Below are 7,690 nucleotides of genomic sequence, written 5' to 3' on the forward strand. Positions count from 1 at the left end.
CACATTAGCCTCCCCATTTCCGCCCACAACACCAACTCACATTCCCAACTCCAGCCGTCAAATCCCCTTCTGCAAACCACAACCACAAGTAGAAATAATCAGAAACTCATGCTTTTCAAACCCATCTCACATGTGAGAAAAGACCCTCACTCTTCAAAAATTTTAAATGTTTAATAAGAGATAATAAGGGACAAATTAATAACAGCACTGAGTGCTTGGCGACAGCCAGAGGCACACCAGCTAACCATAGCAACTCTTCTTATATACTTTTTCTGTCACATTGGTCAAATACATATTCATAAAGATTATACATATTCAAACATTTCTTTGAACTCGTTTACATGTTCCAGGAATTCTTTAGCATTGTTCGGCCCCAGACTAGCCTTTTTAGAATACGTGCAGTAATTGTGGATGTGGTTTTGAGGGTCGTCTGTCACTTCCTCACAATGGCCCCCTGTTCTGTGGTTTCAGCAGGCAACAGTAATTGATAGTCGAAGGGTCAGTAGCAAGGGTCCTCATGACATCCATTCTTTAAATGTTATCTGACCATGCAGACAGTTTTAGCTATTTCCATTATTGTAAGTTAACCAAAAGTACTTTAAATCAATATCAGCTATTTCACAGATATCTGTGTTATTTTCATTATTCTCAGTTAGTTACAAAAATAAAAGCATTAGTCATTATTTCACAAAGTGAAAGTTTGCTTAGTGTTTAGTAAAGAACTGTTATTCCTACCCCCATACCTCTGCCTGAAAGCTCCTTTAATTTTCCTTTTAATTGGAATAATTTGGAGGGAGGGGATTTGAATTCTCCATCTCTAAGGAGGTCCTGCCCCTTCCTAGCAGATATCTGTCTTTCAAACCAAGACAGATTATTGGAGCCCACTGTGGGGCTTGAGGGCATTGAGAGGAAAAGGAATAACAGTTCTTAAGTGACCTTGTGCACTGGGTATAGAAACCTCCCTAAATAGCATCATGTGGTCTAGCTTACCTTGGTTTGGGTGGCATGTGGTTGTGGCTGTGTTTCTCCCATTTGCAGGCCCTTATTTAAACATGGGCCCTATAACTAAGGCTACTGTGGCGGTTATCCAGTTTGCACTATGGGTTAATAAGGTGAGGAATTCATGGATTTTTAACTTCCTCTGGAAGGCAGGCACATGGATACATGGCTATCACACTCTAAGTGTTTGTTTGTGGGGTTACTTTAACAATGGTACCTATTGTGAGGAAATGACACCAGGGGAAATTTTTTCCCAACCCTTTACTCAGCTCTTTGGGTCTATTCCACCAGTTTTTGAAGGGTTTAAATCTTCTCTGAATGCTAATGATATCATACAATGGCTAGTATTGCTCACAGGCCTATTCTATTTAATATTCCGAGATAAGGGGAGATTGGCCTGGATAACCACCCTGATACCTACCCCAGAGAATAAGGATACTGCCCTAGAGACTGAGAGTGCTGCCATGGAGCCTGACACTGCCCTAGAGACTGGGGATGCTGCCCCACCACCTGACCCTGACATAAAGCCCACCTCAGAAATGAACCACCCAGATTGGGTGGGAGTTCTGGTGAAGGAGATGGGCAAGATTCTGAAGGAGCACACTTCCCTAGTGGTGGCCTCATTAGCCCCAGCTGCTGGCAAACCCTCCCCCTGCCCTGAAGAGGAAGAGTCTGAAGGTGCAGCAGTGGAACCCACAGACGTTACAACTGTCCAGGTTCCAGCTGAACCACAGGGGCAGTCACAGCCAGCAGCAGTTGCCCCTGTGGAAAGAAAGAAATATAAGGTGAAATCAGAGCACCCAAGTGATAAGGATAAAAAAGGAAGGCCCTCACAACCCACAGGGGAGCCAGAAGTTGAGATCATCACCGAGTCCCTGTCATATGAAAATCTCCGTACTCTGCAAAAAGATGTTGCACGACGGGGACGTGAGCCTTATACAGCCTGGTTACTTAGGGTCTGGGACCTTATGGGTAGAGGTGTGCAACTAGATGGTGGTGAGGCAAGGAATATGGGACCCTTGACCCAAGACTCAGGTGTGAACCGGGTATTTGTAAAAGAGCAAGGACCCCTTCACCTTTGGGACCGGCTTTTAATGAGTGTAATGGAGAGGTTTGTCCACAGAGACAGAATGCAGGTGTGAGAGTCGGGGCCCGAGGGTCCCTGGTTTTGCCTCACGACCTTCGTCAAGGTCCCCTGTCAAGGAAGGGACTGTGTGCAAGGGGCTCGGGCCTAACCCATGGTGTGTGTGTGTACCAAGCACTGAACTGCAGGTGTGACTACTGGACCGGAGCTGGCTCCCATGGGAACTTGTACGAAGACAATGGACGGCTGGACAGCCTGTGCTTACCTGCAACCAGGCCCAGACCTGCTTGGCCCAGACCTGCTCGATCTAAACGGTTGCACCTGGTTCCCAGAGCAACGGGGCTCCTCACAATGACTTTCGGGTGCTCCCTCCCGCTTCTGCCCGCCTTGGCCAGGTGCCCCCCGCTTTTGCCTATGTTGGCCAGGTGCCCCCCGCTTCTGAAATGACTATAAAAGCTTCCCCCTGTGACTCACACTTGGAGATCTCCCCACGGACAGAAGACGGATCCATTGGCCAGACGCCACGCCACGAGGACGCCTCTGCCGTTGGTAGCTATATCCCCCTGCCCCCTTTCCTCGCTCTGTATCCTATTTTTCCTTTCTCATTCCCTCTATCGCAAAGTGTTGTTGGCACTCAATAAAGGTGCATTTGTTGTATGATTAAATTATTGTCCCCTCAAGTACTTTTTGCACTCTGAGATCACACGAACCTATCACGATTCCTGCTTGGATCGTGACATTAAATTGGCGTCACGGACAGGATTCTGACAGACAGAGGGGTTGCAAGGTTGTGTGTAGTCTGTACCAGGGGGAGGAAGTTTGGCTCCAGCCGCACCTAGCCCGTCACCCCGGTGAACGTGGTTAGAAAGCAAGGGGGGCCTCTCTGATTCCTCGCACACTGCACACACCTAAGGTGTAACAGCACCCCAAACTCGATTGAGGGCTCTGTTGTCAGAATTTCACAAAAGAACTTTGAGTGCAAAAGTCGGGACTGACTACCTGGTGTTAGGGGGAGACATCCTGTGTTGTAATTGAAGGTGAACCTCCCAGGTAGATAGGTCTCCCCACCCACTCAGGGAAGAAAAGGGAAGACACAGCCCTGCTGTGCATGTGTGTGTGTGTAACTAAGCAGTGCCTCCCTGACGTGGTTTTGATCCCTACACAGACATGGCTGAGGAGCTCCCTGTAAAAGATAAAGCTGCATTTTATGCCTTGTTGGCAAAACACAATGCCCGACCCTCTTCTGGGGGAGAAGAGTGGGCAAAAGACAACTGGTTTAACTTAGAGTGTAACTGATAGAATATCTTCTTTGCAACATGAAGTAAAGTATAAATTGGGCAGAAATAAGAATGTCCTTGCTTCAGTTTTGGGAGCCTGTCTTACAGCAGCCATAGCAGAACGTAATGTGAAAATGAGTGAGGAACAAAAAATTATAGACTCTCTTCAGGATTTAGTAACAATTTTGCAAGGACAGTTAGATCAAGAAAGAAAAGAGAATTTTTTACTGAAAACAGTTTTGAAAGAATTATCTGTTAAAAACTCTAAACATGATGACCCCTCCCAAATTACTGTGGAAAAGGAATCTCCTTGTAACAATCAAATATATCCACAAAAAGATTTGGAATTGGCTAAAGAAAAAACAGATCAAACCGAAACCTCGGTGCCAAAATTGAGACCAGTAATTAAAATGGAATACAATTACATTAATGATGAAGACACTGACCCACATATTACAACTAAAGAAGTCCCATACACAGCTACTGAATTAGCAAAATTGAAAAAAGACTTTAGCCGACTCCCACATGAATCAGAAAGAGAATATGTCTTCCGAGTGTCTCTCACCAGAGGAGATCAAATTTTATTATCAGAACAAGAGACTGGTGGTTATTGGGGTCATGGTGTTTTCTTAACAACTGGAGATAAGTGCAGACCATGGTCCCTAACTCAGTGTGCAGCTTACTGGGCTGGGGGAATTAGTGCCTTGGAAAGAGGAGACCCTTTGGCCCTAGTTGGTAGTTCAGACCAAATTTTAGAAAACGTTCACAGAGCTGCCTGTTTACAAATGATAGATGAAAGGAAATTACTTTTTGGCTGTGAATCACTCATGCAATTGCCTGTAAAGCCTGAAATTATGAATCCTTTAATTCAAAAGTCTTTGGAATCACTTAAACCTATAGCAATTGTTTTAAGTTTTGTAGAAAAGCTAGACAGATCCCTCGGAAACCCGAGTGAACCAACCGGATCTACAGATCGTGGTTTCAGTCCTTATCCTACCCTCTCCCAGCCCCCAGCCCCTCGATTTAATTCACCTGCCGGTGATTGTAATTTTTGTGTATTGAGTGAAATTGCAGTAGAATTGACCAACTATGTTAAAACTCTTAGTAGTGAAAAATCAGAGAAAAGAAAACAGATCACTAGCTGTCAACACTTGTTGCTATTAGATATTAAAAAAGGGGTCCCCAAAGAAAACCCAAATTTTCTGGGGCAACCCCTCACCAAAAAATCACAGCCCAGCACACACCTTTCTTCTGAGAATCTGGGCAGTGAGCCCAGAAACAATCTAATAATCCAACCCCCCCCCCCGACAGGGTGGCTGAAAGAGCCTCAGTCGGAGCTGTAAAAAATCTGACAATGAACTTGGATGGCAGCCCAGAAGTACCTGCCTCAGTCACTGAAACAGCCCCTCCCTTTTGCCCCAAGCAGTCTCATCTTACTGCAAAAATTGTCCCAGATTGGGCAAAATGTGAAAAGACCAAATGGGCTTCTCATACCTTTTATGGATGGGAGGCTAACAAGGGTTCCAAAATCACTGCTTTTTGCCCAGCAGTTCCAAGCATAAATACGTGCTGGATAATTCCTTCATATTAATTTTTCTGCCTTTGGAGGCAGATTCTGTTGTGTTTACTTTTTACAGGAGAACTCCAAGGGACATAAAGACCACATAAAACCATGATAAAACTGGTGATATTTTAAACATTATTTGTGTTATAGGAACAAAATTAAGAATTTTAAATAGTACTGATTGAGAAATATTAATTAATAAATTGGTTGTTATAATTAAGAATTTGACAACATCTTTTACAGTCGTCCTTATTGGCCTTGGGAATGACTCAGTGGTTATTATCAAATATATTATTAAACTGAGAACTGGTAAATGTGAATAATCATAAATTGATAATTGATCACAAAACTTTTAGCTATTAGCTGCCTCCAGTTTTAGTTGTGGATGCAGTTAGTTGCTGCCTCAATTATAAAGAAGGCAGTTTCTTTATTGAAATTTGGAAAATAATTTGGGACAATGCTAATAATTTTAAAAGATTTTCAATTTTGGCAAAACTTAGTGAATTTTATTTAAAACTCTATTATAAACATAGTCACAGTTTTGTATTGATCATATGTAATGTTTTAGTATATTTGATATTTCCTATTATTGTGTTAAGTTTAAATCACGATGGAGCTGTTCTCTATCCTTTTGAACATAGAGAATGGGCCCGTCAGGTTGGTAAAAAATGGCAAACTGTTAATTTGGAAGCTTGCATTGTCCGAGAACAACAAGGGTTCATCTGTGAAGGTAATGCAATTAGAGCTCAGGACATTTGCCTTGACACTGAACAGAATGTTTGTCATTTTGAGGTTTGTTTTAATAAAAGTCTTGAGACAGTGCTTGTATATATAGGCCATGGTTGTGTATGCTTAAGAACTATTTGTGATTCTGTGTTTGTAGAAGGTGTAGAAATAGGTGTTAAAAATCATTCCAATCTTTGTGTTTGTAATTTTACCAAGATTGAAGGATGTGACTTTTCTTATATAGCTCCAGTTACTTCTCACTATCTTTTGCAGACCAATTATACACTCATTCACAAGTTATTTCCTACACCCATTGGGATGAACCTTACTTTGGTAAAGCAATTGTTGCTTCATCGGGATTTGAATAACATTCTAAATAAAATTAGAGAAGATGGACAGAGAACTCTGGTGACAGTATACCACAATGTAGAAAAGATACACCGTGTTTTGGAAAGAGTAAAAAAGGATGCTGAACACAAATGGTGGGATACTCTTTTTGGATGGTCACCTACAGCTACTGGAGTCTTGAACAAATTGTGTCACCCCATTATTGTTCTTTTAATTTTGGTATTGATTGGTTTTGTTTTATCAGCAATCTTATACATCATGAATTGGAAAATGATGAAACAAATGAAACGATTGGTTTTGGTAATGGATGCACACAATTTGGTCAATAGCTCGTTCGCCATGGATGTTCCCAAAGTTATTGACACAGAGTGAATTGCACTAATAGCAAAGAAAGGATCTTTTGATGCATATTTTAAATTGATTGTTGTATTTTGATTTTTTTTGTGATTTGTTTTGATTGTTTGAAAGAAATTTGTTTTATTGTAATTATTATTGACTGAAATTGTTTAATTAGAATTGTTTGATTTTCTAATGGTTAATTGAATGTAAACATAATGAGAAACAATTATTAAAAACAATTTGTTTTGTTTTCTTTTTTCTTGTTCCTTTTGTTTTCCTCTTTCCTACTTTTCTTTATCCCTCTACTCTTTTTCCCTATTTTTTCCGGGATATGCTACTGACGGCTTGATGAGGCCTGAAGACTTCACAACCGCGCTGCTGAATCAATGGAGTTTTCTTGACGACGATCGTGAGTCACGGGGTGGTGTGAGAGTCGGGGCCCGAGGGTCCCTGGTTTTGCCTCACGACCTTCGTCAAGGTCCCCTGTCAAGGAAGGGACTGTGTGCAAGGGGCTCGGGCCTAACCCATGGTGTGTGTGTGTACCAAGCACTGAACTGCAGGTGTGACTACTGGACCGGAGCTGGCTCCCATGGGAACTTGTACGAAGACAATGGACGGCTGGACAGCCTGTGCTTACCTGCAACCAGGCCCAGACCTGCTTGGCCCAGACCTGCTCGATCTAAACGGTTGCACCTGGTTCCCAGAGCAACGGGGCTCCTCACAATGACTTTCGGGTGCTCCCTCCCGCTTCTGCCCGCCTTGGCCAGGTGCCCCCCGCTTTTGCCTATGTTGGCCAGGTGCCCCCCGCTTCTGAAATGACTATAAAAGCTTCCCCCTGTGACTCACACTTGGAGATCTCCCCACGGACAGAAGACGGATCCATTGGCCAGACGCCACGCCACGAGGACGCCTCTGCCGTTGGTAGCTATATCCCCCTGCCCCCTTTCCTCGCTCTGTATCCTATTTTTCCTTTCTCATTCCCTCTATCGCAAAGTGTTGTTGGCACTCAATAAAGGTGCATTTGTTGTATGATTAAATTATTGTCCCCTCAAGTACTTTTTGCACTCTGAGATCACACGAACCTATCACGATTCCTGCTTGGATCGTGACAGCAGGACCACCACCTTAGCATGCGCTGGAAGACTGTTGAGGAAGGGATCCAACAGCTGAGAGAAGTGGCAATACTGGAGGTGGTTTTTGGGAGGGATGGACAGCATAACAATGACCCCGACAACGTCAGGTGCACAGGGCAAATGTTGTGGAATCTAGCAACTAAAGGGCCATCTGAATATAAAACATTCATGTCAATGGTTAATGCTGATACCAGCCGAGTGACTGTAGGTTCTGTAGCCA

The 7,690-nt window shown here is 43.2% G+C and overlaps 1 long non-coding RNA gene across 1 annotated transcript; it reads left to right on the forward strand.

Annotated features, from left to right (window-relative positions):
• Positions 1-2,525: 2,525 nt before the first annotated feature.
• LOC134565261 (uncharacterized) lies at positions 2,526-7,099 on the forward strand. Its single transcript, XR_010083844.1, has 2 exons — positions 2,526-2,632; positions 6,699-7,099. It is a non-coding gene; the product is annotated as an uncharacterized LOC134565261 (long non-coding RNA).
• The last annotated feature ends 591 nt before the right edge of the window (positions 7,100-7,690 follow it).

Source organism: Prinia subflava, assembly GCF_021018805.1.
Source record: "Prinia subflava isolate CZ2003 ecotype Zambia chromosome W unlocalized genomic scaffold, Cam_Psub_1.2 scaffold_49_NEW, whole genome shotgun sequence".
Taxonomy (NCBI): Eukaryota; Metazoa; Chordata; class Aves; order Passeriformes; family Cisticolidae; genus Prinia; species Prinia subflava.